This window comes from Pleurodeles waltl, chromosome 5 (genome assembly GCF_031143425.1).
Source record: "Pleurodeles waltl isolate 20211129_DDA chromosome 5, aPleWal1.hap1.20221129, whole genome shotgun sequence".
NCBI classification, from domain to species: Eukaryota; Metazoa; Chordata; class Amphibia; order Caudata; family Salamandridae; genus Pleurodeles; species Pleurodeles waltl.
In genome coordinates, this window is record NC_090444.1 from 834037132 (window position 1) to 834057060 (window position 19929).

At 43.0% G+C, this 19929-nt stretch overlaps 1 protein-coding gene across 1 annotated transcript in view; it reads left to right on the plus strand.

Annotated features, from left to right (window-relative positions):
* Positions 1-19929, plus strand: part of ARG1 (arginase 1) — a 221880-nt gene that overhangs the window by 44698 nt on the left and 157253 nt on the right. The gene's annotated exons all lie outside the window — the stretch shown is intronic.

A 19929-nucleotide genomic window follows, 5' to 3' on the forward strand; every position in this document is an offset into this window, starting at 1 on the left:
CTTGAGTGAAGCACCCAAGATGGTACATAAAGAATGAATATCTCAAAGGTGAGTCAGTCTGGCAGAAAGCTCGGGTGTGACTATAAAACTTTAAAAACATTCTATCAGTGCACCGGAAACCAGCGCAGGTCACAATATGTTTGAGAATGTGGTCACATTTGCTGTGACTTCTACCAGAAGTACAGATGTAACGTTTTTACCAGATATGTAGGCATACACAAATAATCAGCATCGTGTCAGCTGTAATCAGACACTGGTGACTGAACCGGTGGCAGAAGAAATAAAAGGATGATTTCCGTGGCATATCTAGCCCTACTTTGCCGGTTGAAATAAAATGCTGAACACCAAGAATCATGCATTGGGGAAGAGGGAGGCATTACTGACAGAGCATTGTGTGTGAAAAGACTGCTTTATTAGAAACAGGTGCACGCTTTATTGGAAACAGGTCCACTTACAACTTGAAAAACGTCAGCCTTCGCCTTGCAAAACTATTGGCCTTACTATACAGCCAACTACCTAGAAAACACCCCTCCCCTACCTTGCCCTCCTCCCACCCCTTAACCTTGCACTTGCTATATTGTACTCCTTAAACTGTTCAAACTGGTTACTATGGTTAACTGCCTTCTGATGCAATATAACCATGAACTTGCAACTAGCATAACTCCAAGGCAATGTTTAACTTCCTGGCTTGTCCAGTCCTGCTGTTCTCCCCCCACCCTTTCGTTCTCAATGTGGACTGACAGGTTTTCTGTTCCTACATTTCTGTATGCCATGTGAACTTGCCATGCCTCAGCTTCCAACTGTTCCAAAGCAACAACACGTTACGACCAACATCACCCCTGTACACCCATCATCCATGAACCAGCCTTACTGGCATGAAGAGCAACGCTCTATCTATTCACCTCCTTCGGACCCCAAAGAAATCCCCAAGTGAATTCTTCCAACAGCGATTCTGCATCCTTCCTGCAATCGTACTGAGCCAACTAAAAATGCAACTTCTCCATGTTAACTGCAGTGGGAGCCTTTTACCCCAGGAACCGGGGCCCTCGCCCCCAATAAGTTGGCTGCCATTTCTGCTGTTGACCCCCAATATACTGTGTCTGTTCTTGTCCTGTGCTCCCTACTGACGTGTTACTGTTCCCATAGCAATAGACCAATGCATGGCGGCTGGAGATCTTTGAGCACTCATGCCGGAATTTGCAGTACTCACACGTGCACATGCCTTTATTGAAACCCCAGCATGCTCTGAGTTGTGAGGATCCTGCCCCTTGCGTTCCTGACTGTCCCTTACCTGCTGACCCCATCCATCCCCGTGTGGGACACTCCTGAAAAGGTCGATAAGTAATAGGGAGCCCCCTGGCTGTGAAGATGGTCTTACCAATTTTTGTCAGGCCCATGGTATGCTGCCAAAGATCCGAGTCAATTTTTCCCACTGCACGTCTGGGTCCGCTGCCATAACTACCCAAAATTATTCATGGTATTGCACCAATCCATACCCCCCACAATTAAGTTGCACTTTCACTATAATGTCCATGTATTTTAACATTGCAACTGACCTTTCAGGGTACTTCTCGTAATACACAGTAGCAAAAAGTAGAAACGCTGCCATCCAGTTTTCAATAGTGAAGGGTACCTGACAGCGTTTTGTCAACTCATACTCCCCCTCCTTTGAGCTCTCTTTTGACTACAACTCCCTGTGCAGGAGCTTTAACATCTCCACTTACTCCCCTTTCCATAGTTTTTCTTTTGTCTCCATCATAAGATGGGCCCCAATGGCATAGCTGTGCCCATATATGGCAGTTTCTTGCCTTTAACTTCTTTACTCTCCAATAGTTATGACTAAGCTTCCGCCATTTTTTATGTGCTACCACCCCTGGTTCTACCACCTTGAGGGCCCCGTCACCTGACCTGGTCTGTCAATCCCCTGTCCAGTCACTCCTGTCACTTGTGACCCTTTGGTGTTGCCCATTACTCCATCCGCCTGACCCCTTTTGTCTGTCAACACTCCCACATACAGCACATGTACCCCTTTCATCAAGCAAGCCTCCCCACCACAAGAGTTGTCTTTTGCTTCGATAGCCACCAATGCCATTTTACTACAGCCAGCAACTCTCTTACCTGGTGTCAAGGTCGATGGCCGTTCCGGCGCCTTCCGTCTAGCCAGCTGTGTCTGCTGTTGTATGGTCAAATAACTGCCAGTTGTCCCTGCAGCACACGGCACCTGCAGTAACTTAGGAAGATCGTGATCAGACGACCCACTCTGCCTGTCCCCCCACCACTGCAACTCCTCCCCGCCTTCATCCTCGTCCCTGATCTCTCCTTCTTCTATGTTTTCCTCCTCAAAATCCAACTAAGTGTGACCCAGTTCATCGTCACCATACTCACCAAATGCCAACAATCCTGACGCCCCGTCCTGCCCAGACCAATGCAGCTGCCTGCCGTTCTCTTCTGGCTGTTACCCAGGGGCCGTATTGAGCCCTGTATGTCAATCAAACGTACCAGGATGTTGCCTTTCCTGTGCTGTGATGATGGTGAGTGCACAGCCCAGGACTTTCCATGGCCCCAGAGAGGCTTCCTTGATATTCCCAAGCCAGGCATGCACCTTTCCTGATGATGACATCCGGCCAGCCGCTCGTTGCCCCGCCTTCTTTTCCCCCTCAGGGTGGCCAAGCCATGCCTAGTTTGCCCGAGGCACACCCCGATGACAATGACGCTTCCTGAAATGAAAAAGAAGGTCAGGTGTGCTGGAGCGATCCCTATCCTGTCCAGCTTGTGACCCCGCCCCCACACCCCACAACTCCCCACCCTGTGCCATCACATGCCCAATCCTCCCCTTCCACTACACCACCCCAGTCCCCGAAACCCCCTGTCCATGCCCCCGTTGCTCTCCCTCTCTGCCTCCCGCTCCAAGGCGTGAACTGTCTTGCTGCGTCCGGCCATAGACCTTGCTGGTGGGCTTAACCGACAGCTGTTCCCCTATCCCAGTCCCCAGATCCCCACCCCTACTGTGGCCCTCTCCCTCCTCCACATCCTCATCGCTCCAAACCAAGATGGTGGGCCAACATGTTGACAATGGATTATCAAGAGCCATTCCAGCACCACCTGATCCTGCCCCTCTGTCCCAGAATTCTCCTGATCCCCTTTCCCTTCCAGGACCTCAGAGCCCTCACCTGCAACCTTGTCCTCCCCAAATATTCCTTAGGACCCCCTACCCGTCTCTTGCCTGGCCTCGGGTTCATATGTGATGTACAATTTGCCTGCTATCCACCCCCTCGATTACACCTCCCCCTTTCAAACAGCATAACCCTACCCTAACACATTCCCTTCTCCCTCCTCTAGTGGTATTCGTCCCTCTCCTCACTTTCCCTTTTAGCACTGCAGCACGTGTTAGTAGAGGTCCCACCCCCGCTTTCACCCCACCCAGCTAAGGACCCACCCAAGCTTTACGCTTGTACACCACAAGCATTCCCTGCTTGTATTCCATCACTGGGGAGTGGCAAGAGAGAACACGCTCCCCACATGCACACCAGAGGCTGCCCAACAAGAGCGCGGATGGCCCTTCATGCTTACCTGACTGCCTGCACTCCTCACATGGCGTGGCTGTGAACAGGCCAGAGTGGCTGCCACCATGCCACTTGCAGCTCTGCATGCCAGCCGTAGGCCAGCACACCTTTGCACACCAAATCCATGCGGCCCACCTTGCTCAACCGACGCAGGGCCTGCTCAACACTTGCTTCAACAGACATGGCACTAGCAGCTTCCAACCTCTAAGTCCCACCGGCACAGACAATTATTTTTGCAGGTACCACAGACTGTATATAAAGCACCCACCAGCATGCAGTATTACACTCTGCAAAAAACGCTTCAGAAACGATACAGCAGTGAGAGAGCAAATACATTTTTTAAGCCCTGCGCTAACCACCAGGTACCATGTCATTTGTCACAAAATGGTGACTGACCTATAAAATGGCTGAGTATGTACCCTGGGCTATCATGTAGCCCAAATAGGGCCCACCATAGCCCAAATCAGTCCCTGGCTGCTCCAACTTCCCCAATCCTCCCCGGGGGGGGGGGGGGTGACCTCCCTCGGTTGGCAATCCCCCCCGAAACCCCAATGAATAAACAATGGTGCACTTGGGTGATGGAAGACAGGAGGCATATTTCTTTTAGCTGTACATGGCACCTTTCGCAGTACCATGTCTAGAGTGGTGCACCGGAACAGAGGACACACAGACAGCAGAAGCAGGCAAATTCCTGTGGATGCCACAGCCTTAGCACACATTTTGCACATATCCAGTTGTGCACCATTGATGTATGTGCCACACACATAACATATTTTGCAAAAGCAGAAATGGCCAATGTACATGCTCAGTGACTTTTTGATACAGACAGATGAGCATGAACTGAGCAAGACCCTTACCATTCTACAGTGAGCATTATTGGTTACACTTTATTCCGCGTGCAGTTTTCTCCCATGTCTGACGCTTGCTGCTCTAGAAGGGACTGTGAATGGACCTGCAGGGAAGAGACGGTCTGCCCTGACCTGCGTGATATGCCCATAATATTGTTTTGACTTTGGGACACCAAGTAGAGCTACTTTAATAGAAGATGCATCATTCTTTTTATGTATTTGTTAAGTATTTTTTTTCAGTGCATTTTAACATCAATAACACAGATGAAAAACATTACATAAAATGTATGCCCCATACTGCAATTGTTCAAAATATTGTGTAGTAGAAAATAGCATATACAGTATATCTCTCTAAATTAGTGATTTTTTCATACTAGAGCTAATTATGTCTTAACTAATGTATTATTGAATGATGCCTCATCCTTTGGAAAGTCATCCAATTAACCAATGTGATGTGTAGGGTATGAATGAAGGCTGACAGACAAAAACAGAGTCAGACATAAAGCCCGATGTACAAAAGTTTTGCATTTGCAAGAGTCTGAACAGCCTTGGGTTGTGTAGAAAGATCCTTTCCGCCAATACCCAGCTCCAATGTGTTTCCTTATTTTGGCCTCAAACACACCAAAGGTAATGGGAGGAGTGCTTTCAATATGTCTACCCACTGGCAATCACTTGCGGTAGCACTCCAAACTATTGTTATTTTTTCCCACCATGCCACCTCAGTTTGGACCTATCTATACGCAAATCAGCCTTGACCCCCCCTCCAACTGGAACAGTCCTGCCCAAACTGTCAGGCCAGGTCCTCTCTGAACCAGAACACATGCAAACCAACACTTGTTGCTTCTGCTCTGATTGTGTGCCTGGTTTGAGCTATTCAGTTGGTTATCTGGTATCAGTTTCATAGTGAGTATGGGACCCATGTCTAACCACACCCTTCCACTTAGGGCAGTAGATCAAACATACAACAGGTGATGCAAGGAATGCTTGGAATAAAACTAACCACTGTCAATCACTCAGGGTAGCTTTCCAACCCATTATTCTTTTGCTCACCATGCCACTTCAGATTAGACCAAGTCTTCTGCAACAGTCATAGTCCTGCTCCAGTAGTAATAACCAAGCCAGGTCTGCCCTGAGCCAGAACACAAGTAACCCATGACAAATCATTTTTGGCCTGATTGGGCACAGTGAGCAGTGGACCCATGTATGGGCATACCCTCATTTTGGCCATCTGAGATTTGTAACATACCGTTTAGCACTTTGCCTAACTTTGTTTCTCTTTCTTATTTCCTTAGTCCTCTCTTGTTTACCTTATGTTTAATCTTTTATGTTCTGTGTCGGCCAATGGCTGACACCAGCATTACCTCCTTGGTTTAATACCATCTCATCGAGGAATGTACCCAATGGCACCCAATGTTGCCTCCAGTCTTTCTGGCCTGACATGCTCTGCGAGCACTAATTATGAATATAAGTGCACAATTATAGAGACTTTAGACAAGGCACAGCTGCTACAGCATGCTTGTGCCTGGCATAGATCAAGCCACAACTACCTCAATACAACACACCTAATTTGATTACCTTTTAGGACTCATGTTCCTAGTCGGTCACTGGGACTTGCAAGAGTCTGAGTGGCAACTCCCTCCCATCTGGAGCCTGCAGCCACCAGTAATTCTGCAACATACATGAGAATCAGTCCAGCAGCCATTTATGTATTGCTACAGCTCCTGAAAATGCAACACCTTCATCCAGAGAACAGCAGATCCAAAAAGGTCCCTAATGAGGGAACACATAGCATGATGCTAAGCTTGTTTATTCTGCTATCAAGGAACTATGAAGAGGATTGACACCTGCCACTAGGGTGCCCCATCCATTGCTGCAGAAACATTCATCTATCTCCAGCACCTCTTTGGCCTGATCACAAACACATACAAACATCAAGAGGTGCTGTTAGCCTACTGTCAAAGAAGGTGTACAGCAGAGCAATGTGAAGAAAGAAAAGACAAAGAACCCTCACATTAGAACTAGAATACAGCTCCTACACAGAAGAAAAGGAGAACCTAATACGGCCTCTGATCAGGATGAATCATGCCAGAAGACCACCACTGTAACTGATCCATACCACTGACTGTGAGAGTGTTTACTCACCTACGACATGGTGCCATCAATGTAGAATGACAACAGGTTGGTGAAAGCCTTGTCTCTACCCCTAGCATTCTAGAGCAACAGTTCAGCACCATCACTGGCTGCTTAACACACCATTGTACCTACACCAAGAATTACCAATGCTTTCCACAGACAGAAAATGTTCAGCACTTAATCTCAGGGGTGCAGAGGGAAATGAATTCCATCTGGTCACTATCATCAACCATGTACCACAACGGAAGAGGCTCTGAACCCGTGGACAAATTGTCGACAACCTTTATGAACTTTTGTCCAACTATTATGACCATCCTACCAATTCTGTCGAAAGTGCCTCAATGCTATCACCTGTAGAGTACTTCACAACTTCACTGCTGTCAAAACATCAGCATCACACAAAGAACCAAGTGGCACCTGTGATACTCCAAAGCAACAGCTGACCGGTAACAGTCTGCTCACCCCAATGTGTATCCCAGTCCAGTCTTCTGCACCTCTTGACCATGGCCCACCTACCTCCTAAGTGTTGCACGAGTGACTAGGCAATGGCTCATCAGCAGTCCTTCAGCAGCCTACACACAGTGCATAAACAACCCCAAATGCCCTCACACACTTACCCGTGGGCAACACGGCCAAGGAGCCTCCACAAGCAAGAGATGGTTTTGGCTCTGTTCAAGTGAAGGAGGCCCAGAGGAGGCTTCATGAGGCTCATGAACAGATCTCCAAGCTCCCCCTCCAAGACTGTGTTCTTATAGACAAGCAACACAGCAATAGCAAGCTTTGTCGTGGACTCCAGCAACACTAGTGGTCTGTGTGACTGTGGACACTAACTATAAACTATTCAGAGCATCAGCCCAACAGACAAACTCTGTACTCTACAGGCATGATCCTGCCATAATTCTGTCAAGAGATCCTGGACTTGTCCGTGTCCTGAATCATATCAGCCTAAAATCTACACTTGTCTAGGTGTCTCTTGTGGTCAACTTGATTTTCTCTTGCGACTGATAAAGTTAGAGTTTTGTTTTGTTTGTTGAATTGTTTTGCTTATCTTGCAATGTTAGACTTTGTGACATTACTTTTGGTTTTTAGTTTTCTGAGTCCTGAGGACAAATCAAAGGGCAACCATTCCCAGGGGGTTGTGCTTTACACCACCCCACACCCATCCCTGCACTTGTCATCAGCTCTAGTGACCTGGGTAACAAAAGGGAGTTTGGCTGCCTATTGTATCCAGGAGAAGATAACTACTAAAACTCCTGTCCCAATTTTGTGACTATTTTTTAAATCCCTATCCCAGAGGACAGAGACCTACATTAAGGATCTCCTCACCATATAAAAGCTATGAGATTTGATCAGGAGAGCAAGCTCCTAAAAGGGCTAGATGTTGAGAGTTTGTACACCAGCCTACCCCAGGAAGACACTCTGTACAAAATCCAACAAATACTAGAGAACACGGAATAGACTCACAAGACTCCACAGGTGTCCATTCAGGAATGTACAAGATTACTGCTCACCAAAACATTTTTTGAATTTGAGGGAACATTATTCCTGCAAATATATGGTATGTCTTTGAGAAGTACATTCACTGCTATTGTGACAGGTCTGCATGTGTTAACATTTGAGAAAAGAAATGTTCTTAACAACAGCAACCCATGTAGGACACACACTAGAACATGGAAGCACTACAAAGGTGACATATTGGTGATCTGGTCAAGGTACACAGAATCATCCACACAGCGTATAACTTGGCTAAATGGATTGGACAGCAACTTGAGGTTCACACCCACAATCAGTAATGAACCCCTAACATTCCTTGATGCAAGAATATTCTCAAAACAGGGTATATTACAGACTGACACTTTCCACAATCTGACAGATAAAAACAACTTACTGAGATTTGACAGTTTCCATTCCCACCCCTTAAGAGAAAATCTCCCTTATGGGCAATTCCTCTGCTTTCGAAGGAGCTGCAGTAGATTGCCAGATTTAAAAAAACAATAAGAATCTCTACACGACAAACTAAGCACACAAGATTATCTGGAACAAATATTACAAGCTATGAAGAAAGGGCTAGATATCAGAACAGAGAGGCTTCTAATAGACAGAGAGCTGGGAACCAAATGTGCTGTGTATGATCATGTACAACATAGCATCAGAAAATGTGAAGAATATCATCAGAAAAAACTGGTGCATTCATAACACAGGGTGAGTATGCATTATTCTCGCTAAAAAGGGCTAGAATACTCAGGGATACTTTGGTACACACAGGTCGAACAGCCTCCAAAAAATGGAATCTACCATAGATAGACAGTTGAGCCTCCTCACGGTGGTGAGACACTATCCCTGTGGACATTGTAGTGTTCATCATCTCACTACTAAGACAAATGACCTAGGCCTACCCAGACCCTGGGGCAGATCCAGAAAGATCCTAACTGCAATTCACAATGGGTTATTCATATGGTTATTCATATGACTAAATCCCATGTGGGGGCAGATACATAGGGATGACTACCCGAAAAGTAAAAACAAGAATCTGCGAACACAGGAGTAACATACACTGCAAGCAGAAAACAACAAAAATGGAAGAGCATTACATCTCTAAGGGGCACCCAGCAATAATTTAAATGGGTAGTGGTTGAACAGGTGGATGGTGACAGCAGACACATTAAAAGGATTTGTTTTGAAAGGAAACAGTGCTGGTTGTACAGACTGTTCACACATAAACAGGGTCCAATGATGACATCCCAGGGTGGAACATGCTTGTAGAACAACATAACTCCATTGAGTGCTAATCAAAAGAAGACAACAATTAACTATGAACACAAGCTAACATAGTAAACTAAGGCTGGATACCTAAAGCACAAAGTACTCCCGAAATAGGGTGCTCTGATAATAACCCACATTTGTGGGGGTACACAATAGAATCCTGGCAGGGAGGACATTCCATATACAAACTCCAACAGGGGTGGTTCTGAATAATGCGACCCTTAGCCATACATACTAGCTAACTTAGGTTGTAGACCTCAAAGGCTTGGTGTTTCTTATGCCACAATTGCAGACATGTTAGGGAGGACAGGTTTCAAAGGGAATTGAGTTGCAATAATCCTCTAGATAACATATAAACTGTAGCTACCCTTGAGGGTCCTGTAGTGTTGCCGTAGCAACACTGAAGCGCACTCCCTGTTGCTGAGGTAGCGGGCGTAGCTCATTCATGGCTGAGCACATTTAGTTCGCGCTGGCAAACGCGATGGAAGCAGTAACGGAGACAACACAGTCATCTAGTTCCACACGTGCTCTGGCGGGCCGCACTGACCCCCCGCCCATTCGGGTCACGCTATTTATTCCTTCCCTAGCGCTTACCTGGGGTCAGGCGCACCTTGGCTGAAACCGCAGGGGTGTTCCTGTCACATCCCTGACAGAGCTCGCACATGCAGCTCTCCCATGATGCACAATTAATGCGCTACTGCGCACAACATTACAGGTCCCAGACTTATTTTTCTGACCTCCCCTATACTCCTGCGACGACACAATAACTAGGTGTAAGTAACCCAATTCAAAATATGGTTTCGAGCATAGCAGGATCTGATCACCACTTTAAATTGTTATATTTAACAGTGAATGAGCCGCCGAGCCGATGAAACACAACACAGACTGACGCAATCGCCTCTCATGCATGGAGCTTGGACTCCATTTCCCAGCATCCCAGCACACTGGCATCAGTTCAGTATGTGCAGCAAACATCCAATGGGTCATGGGGTGTGTCTCTGTCATGCACGCTTCCCGACTACTGATCCGATACCTGCTTAAAAGCAGAAGCTCATCCGCTAGCCGGACCACAGAGACCGCCCTTTTGAGACTTTATGGAGCCTTGAATTTTTACTGCCCAGTGTAGGTCTAGATACTTAATCGGCTTGCATGCAACTGTTTTACACCTCACAATGCAGTGCATGTGAAGTGATTTTCACTCAAGTGTGTTGAATGGGTGGAGTGCAGAGGAGACATGCGTGTGCATTACTCTCCACACTCATAGTGTATGATTTAAGATATGTCATACCGTACATGATAACAGAATAATGTTAAATGTGTCCTGTTTTGTCTTTTCTACAAAATGCAGCCAAAAATAGGGAAATTCACACTAATGGTTTTTGCATGCATGTTTCTATGGGTGTGACAATTTCGTACCAATATACTGTAATTTTGTGAATAATCATTGTGAATTAAGGGATTATTGATAATAGTGGTCCTGAAGAAACACCAAAGACCCAGATGGGAAGTGAATAAGGCTGAAACATTTTGATCTGTGACGTTTGGGTCATAATACACCCTACCAATGCCATCTTTTAAACCTGTTTTTAATCTTGCCTAAGGTGCTTATAATAAAGAAAAGAATAGAGGAACCTGCAGGCAATTTTAATTAATAAATCCCTTAGGAATTAGTGCTCCTCTTACAAACTGTGTCGATCTCACCCACTCACACTAGGTGTAATGGGTGAGTATGTGATGATGAAGCATGCCATGGGTGGTGCCTGTGGGTGCGGATCATTAAAAATAATCTATGAGATTCCCAGGGTCCCTTTCATAACCACCCTTCAGGGGACATATAGAGTAGGAGCAGCCTCTCATTGTGATCACCCTAGAAAAGAATTGGAGCATGACTACTCACATAAACTCCACATCTAGAAATGCCTAGTCAACCTTACTAATGCGCCCCTTTATGACCAATTTACTCACTTTGGGACACGTTTTAGGCCAATGAATCTTTTGACCCTGATTGAAGACACCTTAGGACGAGATAGCTAATCAACATGTCAATCAATACATCAATAATGTCATCAATATTTATTACAACAAGGCATTTCACCTTAGTCAAAAACATTTAATTAAACTCAAAACACCACCATGACCTTTCAGTCATGAATAACCACACCAGTTTAGTATGATTTTGTGATATTTATTCCCTATTGATTACAATTCTACTAGTAAGTTTATTAGTCTCAAAACCAAGAAACACATTAGCATAGTCACAATATGGCAACTCTGATAAGATTTCATCAAAGCAAGAATCACGAATATCAGAATATAGCAAGGTCTGAACATAGGTTATCCTTAGCAGAGTATCATTAGCGCATAATTCAACAAAGCATAGATTCAGTCATTTGTCTATTTGCGTCAGTTTAGTGAACCCCTATACTAACCTCGAATTAGTATTGGCATGTTGGGCTTCATGCAAAACAATTTAGTAACTCCAATTTGGAAAACATCTAGCTATGGTCTCTGTCAAAAGAAGCAGTTGGTACCTAGAAAGGAAAAGCAAACAGACAATTACAATTTCATTGTTATATAGGTAACCCTCCACGTTTGGGTCAGCACTCAGGTTCGGTCTTCGTCTTCAGGACATCAGTTGATTCGCCATCAGTCAGGAACTCAGCTCAGGTAAAAGGGCCACTTCCCTCATAAGGAGGTAAAGTGTAAATGGGCAATCTAAGGACAAGGATGTTTCTAACTAAAATTATCAAGTCACTAAGCAAAGTGACAAAGTGTCTGGATCATAGCAAATCGCATCAGCATCTCCCCTAGTCTCTCGTCTCTGGTCTCTCTAGTTCTGATTTACTTCCTGGTGTCAAGGGTTTTCATCCCCTTTTCGTTGTACATTTCCCTAAAATTTGGTTGAACAAGGGGTTGCACCCCACTGTCTTTAACCAATTAACTTCAAATTAGCTCATCGTATTTGGCCCCCCATAACAGTTCTCATGCATTTTATTGGTCCTTATAATTGACGTCTTTAGAAGTAGAATGTCCGGTATGATTTCATCCTCTTGTGATTCTTTGCGCATCTTTGGTCAGTATCTCCATTGTGTGTACCGGTACCTACGAATAATCTACAGTGTTGCATTCAGCTAAAATGTTTCTACAAGCAAGATGAATTTCATGAAAACGGATCTACTACAGTTACATTCAGCTTCTAGTTTGGAGAAAAACAAGAGTTCATGCCCTTTAGCAAGTCAGCACACTGCACGTTAGAAAAATACATTTTAATATGAGAGTCAGGCAGCTAGGTCTCAACTCATGCTAACTAAGGCCCAATGTTTTATTAGCAAAACCTTAGCAACATAACCAGTAATAATTAGTATATAAAACCATCTTTTACTGTAATAACTCATCAACATTAGTCATTTGCATTAGTCCCCGTATACATTAGCGGCCACTCCACATGGGCACATTTCAAGCGCACGTTTTAGCTAAACATATTAATACATTTTCTATGCGGCATAAGTCAAATCTTTCGTCCCAGAAGAAGACCTCATTACCATAATACAATACCTGGGACATTCCACATTGGAACTACACAATGCAACTCACACAGCAACACCAAAAACCCACCTAGCCCCTCTGAAGACTACTCCGAATGCAACAGCCAGGTTCATAATAGGAGATTGACGACACAATCACACTGGCCGAGTCTGAGTGTCTCCTGATTAGAGCAACAACCTGTATCACACACAAAGCACTTCATAATACCCTGAAATGCCTAGCAGAAGAACTATTCAGAGCTGAAAAGTCACGCACACTACAAAGTACAGACTTGCTACTACTAGCTTCTCCTTGATTCATGAAAGAAAACACCCATGCACGCTCTTTCTCTGGCAGAGCACCCAAGATCTAGAACTTCCTACCAACAGAGATATGAACTAATCCGTAAAAAATCAACTTCAACAAACGTTTTAAAACAATACTGCTTGAATGACACCTAGGCTTCGACTTCAAATTCGACTTAGAATAAACGTTATTTGGTCAGATTCTGACAGTAAAAGCACATTATAAAATACATAGTCACATATCAAAAAGACAATATTTTACAAAACAATAAAATAAATAAAACATTACTGTCCAAAACACAACTCAATCTTTTAGCAACATATTTCATCGTCAGTTTCAAAACAGCAAGAATAACATGTAAGACAGAAAAACAATTTTTTGGAGAGGACAAACTTTGTAAAAAGCACAAGCACTCTTTATGGCTCAGAGGAGCCTTCTCTCTCAAGATAGGTTGTAAAGACGGGCCCTTAAAGTGCAATAGTGTGAACAGAAAAGCATAAAGTGCAAAGTTAATGGGGGGAAGCAGGGTCCCAAGGACACCACAGGGGCGAGGTGAGATAGGAGCTAACCCATGGAAATGGAACATTTCAATGAACCATTTGAAGACGGAGCTTAGTGAGCTAAAACCAATGCTCCATGTTTCCAACCGAGGTTAAATATGGCTCGATCCTTGTGGAAGTAGGAATCGGGACGTACCTTTCAATCAAGACCATGCCAAGGGCCTTTTCAATACTCAAATTTTTTCTGGTCCTATAAAATCTTTCTTTAACTGTCTTTAAACTAGAGGAAATACGCCCTGGATTGTCAAAATTATCCCTTAACCCTAGTTGTGCAAATATATTTTTTTAAACATTCTAACCAGGGGATAGCAGTCATATTATTCAGGTTCAAACAGTCCTCTATTATCATAAGTGAGAAACTGGTCTCCAGAGTAGACCACAATTTGAGCCTCAATTAAAGTGGGGCTACTACTATGTGGTCCTCCAGGAAGCCAAGTCCATGTTCCTGGTAAGAAATAAAACTGGGTGTCTTCTTTTGGATAGTCGAAAGTCTGCACAGGAGCTTGTTTTCAGCTTTCTGTAAATTACCTACACCCACATATCCCATAAACAGACACCATATAAGCCTGATGTGAGACATTTACTCTTATAAAGAGTAACCATTTCTCTGTGGGGCTTGTGACCTAGCTGTTGCAAATCTACAAATGGATTCGCAAGAGGTCGCCAGCTTCTGAGGTCTAAAAGCAGTAAGTCTAGCCCAATTCATGTTAGTATCAAATAAGATACCTAGATAATTAAAACTAGGCACCTTAGCAATAACTGTGGACCCAATAAAAAACTCTTACAACTCACATTCTTAGGGCCAAAAGTCAATACAAAGGATTTCTGGTGATTAATCTTCAATTTAGGGTCACCCATAAAACCATTAAAAACATCTAAGAGTGCCTGTAAACCATTAGCTGTCAGTGCAATTAGAAAGGCATCATCTGCGTAAAAGAATACAGGGACCGAACGTGGTCCTATCTTGGGTACATTTTTAATGCGAGATGCTAAGACGGACTCAAGGGCAGTGATATAAAATAAAAATAAAAAGGGAGCCTAAATACATCCCTGTTTTATCTTTCTAGTAACCCGCAATGGCTTGTGTACGCTCGCCATTGGGCAGTATATTAGACTGTAGTTGTTGTGTCCCAGTGAAGGCGCTTAAGAAGATCCAGCAAGTGGGGATCAATGCCAGCATGGTCCATTCATTTCCACAATTGCCCTCTGTCTACTACATCAAAAGCAAAGGAGAAGCCCAGAAAAGCCACATGAATGGCACCTCTTGTGGCCTTAATGTATTTACCAAGAATTATGTATAGGTTTAAAGCCGACTCAACAGGGCCCAACCTGGGGCAGAACCCATACTGGGCTATGCAGAAAAAGGCTTTTCCCTCAGCCCATTCTTCCAGTTTGCCAATGCCCTAAGATTTTAGTTGAGGAATCTAATAGAGAAGTAGAGTGGTAATTTACAGGAAGGCTCCTATCCTCTTTCATACTTATGGGCACTATGATAGATTCCTGCCAAGAATCGGGTGGACCTGCCTTAAACACAGCTGTCAATACATTAGTCAACAGAGTGGCCCAAAAAGCAAAAATCTGTTTGAACAAATCTAATGGCACTCCATCAGGGTCTGGGGCTTTCACAGCTGCAGCTTTCAAAATGTGGGAGGCTTACAGGCACTTTAAGTGCGTCAGAGACATGGCCCGCCACCTCCTGTCCCAGGCAGAAGTGCCTCCGAGCACAAAGTATAGTGGTTATCGTGGTCCGCAGGAGCCGCAGAGGCACAGGCCAGCACTTAGATACTGCTTGAACGACACCTAGGCATAAGTGGGAACTACCAAGGACTGCATACTGGGATATCAAACAGCTTTCAAAGAAATTAATTAGTATAATATCATTGGCACACATCAAAAATGAATCCTTCATCTACCCAACATTGGAAGGGAACATGACAAAGTATCACATTGTTGAGGGAGGTTTCCTAAATAGAAGAAAAGTAGATGTGCCAAAACAACCCTTCTTTCAGTCCATTCTGCATCAACATATTTTCGGTGTATTCATTTGCAGAATCCAGAAGAACAATAATCCATGTATTAATAATTAGTATGTAGTTGCTCAAATATTTTTTTAAAGGAATGATGGAGTATCTAAGTGCCTGAACTTGACCACAGTTTCACAGGGTCTACCTGATATAAGTAGATGGATTGATGTATAAAAGCAACTTACAGATTCATATTCTTCTGAACCTAAACTTTGTTCTATAAGGTGTAGTCGGTTGATGTAGAAAGTTAGTCACTTCTTGCTAGTCTACTGAGCAACGATGGGTGGTATAAATCTGCTTTACTCCGTCTGTGGCAGATACTCGCCAACAGTATCGGCTAAAATGGATCGCAGTGGTTAGTGATGCAGGGAGAGTCAAATGGATTATGCTTCAATAACCAATTTGTTTGGAATTGAAGTATTTAATTTGGGGAAAACTGTTTTATGTGATGTAAAATGTTAACAATCTCTGAATGCAAAAATAGTTTGTTGTTCATGCCTCAGGCCGTAGAATATTTTCGTTGTAAACAAATTTTTAAATGTAAAAAACAAAAAATGTGAACTTAATATCAAAAAACACGTTGGTGCTCATGCTTGATATAATTTGATTAAAATTATTGTCCCTGAATCAGTGTATAACCGGCTGTCACATATTTGCATCTTATTGGGAACTTTGGATTCAAGATAGTCTTCAGTGTATCTTAGGTGAATAAAATTGGTGTTATTTAATTAGATAATACTAAAACCTGCTATTTCCAATAATATGAAATCAAAACAAACTGTGGTAACAAGTGTCACATATTCGGCTAACAACTATTTTATAGTTGTTATCTGAAGGCTTAAGGCAGTTTATTTTAAATCATTCCTTGCCTTTCTTCACCCCCATAGTTCAAGGATGACACTGCTACTCATAGTAGTAGTCGTCCAACAACTCAAATTAATTCATTATATTTGGTCAAGTCCTTGCTTCCCCTAGAAGCAGGGATCTGGAAGAGTTGACACAGACTTCATTCAAAGAACCATCTGTTTATTTGAAGACACCCATCATGGATGACAAGATTTCTCTACTGAATGTTGGCCACTAGCATGTACATTCTTTGTTTAATTTAATGCTGTGAAATTGAGAACATTTAGAAAGAAGTTTAAAAGAGTCCCTGGGCATATGTCATTCTAGCTGGTTTAAAAAAAAGACCTGTTTCTTAAATTTGCAAGTGATATGCTTATCAAAATAAGGAGGCGATAACATGGCCTGTTTTTCAGTGAACTGAGGGAATTACATTTAAATTATTACATTTTCTTAGGATTGCTACTGGGAGTGAAACTTAAAGAGTGTGTACTACATTTTGAAGAAGGTAACAGTATTGTTGTCCAACAAAGAATGACGCAATCATATCTGAGACATTATCCCAGTTGTAGACTCATTTATAAAGATAGCAAAAGAAGGATTTTAGCTCGATAAGAATTATGCTCCTACATATTAATGAATTAAACGTCTGGAGAAAATGTAGTTTCTGCTTTGTCAAGAACTCACAAGTTGAAGCTGGGTGTAATCTCAGGATAACATATGAAGACAGAGCAATGTCCCTTGGGAATGTGCACATGCACATTCAATTCAATTCAGCTTAATTTCGGCATATAATACCACAAAAGCATACTAACAAAATTCACAAGTCTCAAAATGAAATTGAGCAGATTAAAATCAACAAAATCAGACCCATAATAAAAATCATATCCTAAATACCCCCAAAAGCATATAATTTTAAGGTCATAACATAAGGTTGTCAATGTAAATATTAAAAAGTCTTTATCGATAAAATATTATAAAATACATAAAACTAGTCACCATTAGATTTTTTTCTCAAGCCCGTAAAGTGCAAATTGGCAAGAAGTCAATTGACATATTTAAAATTGGCAAGTTGGCAAGATGTCAATATAGATATTTAAAATTTAAAAGTTGTCAATAAAAAGTTTTGTTTTTAAACAATACACAATACTAATCACCTTAAAATGTTCTGACGCAACTGTATGTATAGATCTTAATACATACAACCAGTAGGGATTAGATCTCTCTAATAAAAAGCAAAACTGTGTGAATGTGCTAATAAGTGACCATCATAAGTATGGGGTTTATGCTTTTCCAGGAAGACATTTACCCCTAACATACCATACTGCTTCTAAAAACCTTGCCCTTGCACATACTACAGTCGCATGCAGACTTGTTTTACAAATTCTAAGAGCCGAATGGCAATCCCTAATGCCCAATGATTTACATAATGTTTTTTTCCAGGAAGCCCTCTGTTTCTTAAACCCCTTGCAGAAGAAAAAAACATGTGCAACACTCTCTTGGGCCATACATCCCATTGGGCAAAGGTCAATTGTGTTTTCTGTTTGTTTCCATCTTGATGTAAAAGCCCGCAGGGTAAGGATCCAAGTCTGATTCTAATATAAAGTGTGCATGCTAAGGGGGAGGTTATTATATCTGAAAAATGCTCATACTCATAATGACACATAGGCGACTGGGCGATGGAACTAATGCCATCTCACTTAATTGCCGGCTCAACCAATAGGCATCCTTCAGGACTTGCTTGGCATTCTTTGGGAGATGAGTCGGACCAGACCAGTACTGGTCTGGGCCTAACTTATGGAAAAGCGTTTTTACGTGGTTGCACCACAGAACTTTTTCTATATTGGGGCCTGTTAACACTGCACATTCATGTCGGCAAACATCTGCTATTTAGCCCTTAGGTTACAGACGCCTCACCTTGAAACCAAATTACTTGTTAAGGAAGTTCTGTAAGTTCCATGCGTGTGAGAAAAGAGCAAGCAGAAAACAGAGTCAAGCTGGAAACTGCACCTTAAAACATGATGTGAACATGAAACATTTAGGTCCCAATTCATAAAAGACTGGGAAAGCTGGAAGGATTATGGTACACGCTCAAATCAGTGAAGTTTATAAGTAAGAATCTCAGACCATGTAAGAATGGGTGCTGTTCAAGACCATAGCCTGAGGTACACAGTGTGCAAGCATACATCCTGTTAACAGGGCCCTAACCACATTGACAGGCTGTCAGTATATGCACCACTGCATAACACATAGAAAGGAAATCCACCCACTCAGTGTAATAGCAGGGCAAGTATGGGGATATGACAGTTCCCTTGGACCATCTTTGAACCCTCCCAATAACCCACTTCAGGCAAGCATTCTAACTGAGACATGCTTGGGGGACATTCAGCACTTCTAGGTTTCTTTGCCCATGAACGTTCTTCCACCAGGTAAGCATCAGTGCGTGACATAACTTGCCCTGGAGGAACACTTTTAGAAGTCAGTCAACTAGAAGATCTCATACTGAAGATATTACATAAAATAGACCCACCTTCTTCCATAGTGTGTTTGTTTATGTTAAGATAGCCTTTTCAGAAAATTAGTCTTAGGCTTTTTCTTAAAGGTGAAATGGTCTTCCCAGGTTTAGTTGGAGGGATATAACAAGTAAATTGAGCCTGTGCTCTATGTAGTCTACCTCCAGATTGTACCTCTTGATCAGGGGGAAGGGAGGGGGGTTGAGCTGAAGGACATTGAAGGGCTGGAAAATAAGACTTTTCAGCTAATGTAACCTAATATTATGTGCCTCGGCACAACATACAATTCTGCCCTATGAGTTACTCAGGATGGCCTAAGGTGTTTATAGTAATTTACAGGAAGCCATTGCAGAGGCTTTAATTTTGGCTGCATTTTGGTTTAGGGATTTATTCTAATATTTACTAATAGCTGCTTTATTATGCTTGGATTTGCCACAGTGGCTTTGTAGATTCCTAGGTGAGTCACCTGTGCATTGCAGTGCCATGCTCTAGGTGACATGAATCTGGTACTTCTGTGTTTCTGGTCATTGCCGAGTTTTGGTTATGTCCAGTTGTGTTTGAAATCAAGTGTCATTTTTAGGTTTCGCTTGAGACAGTGTGTGAGCTGCCAGATAAATCTTTTGTAAAGAGAAAAAATGAGCTTAGAGCCCACCTATTATTATTATTATTACTTACCATTGGTTGGCTTTGATACCACTCTGGTTTCTTCGCTTCTTATTGATCAGTGCTTCCTGGTTCCCTCCTGTTTCCTCCTGAGGATTTGAGTGTTTGTCCGTGCCATGGAACACGGACCAAGTATAGCTTCCTGTCTGGTGCCATTGTCCTCCCACTTGCTGGGTGCTCTTGCAAAC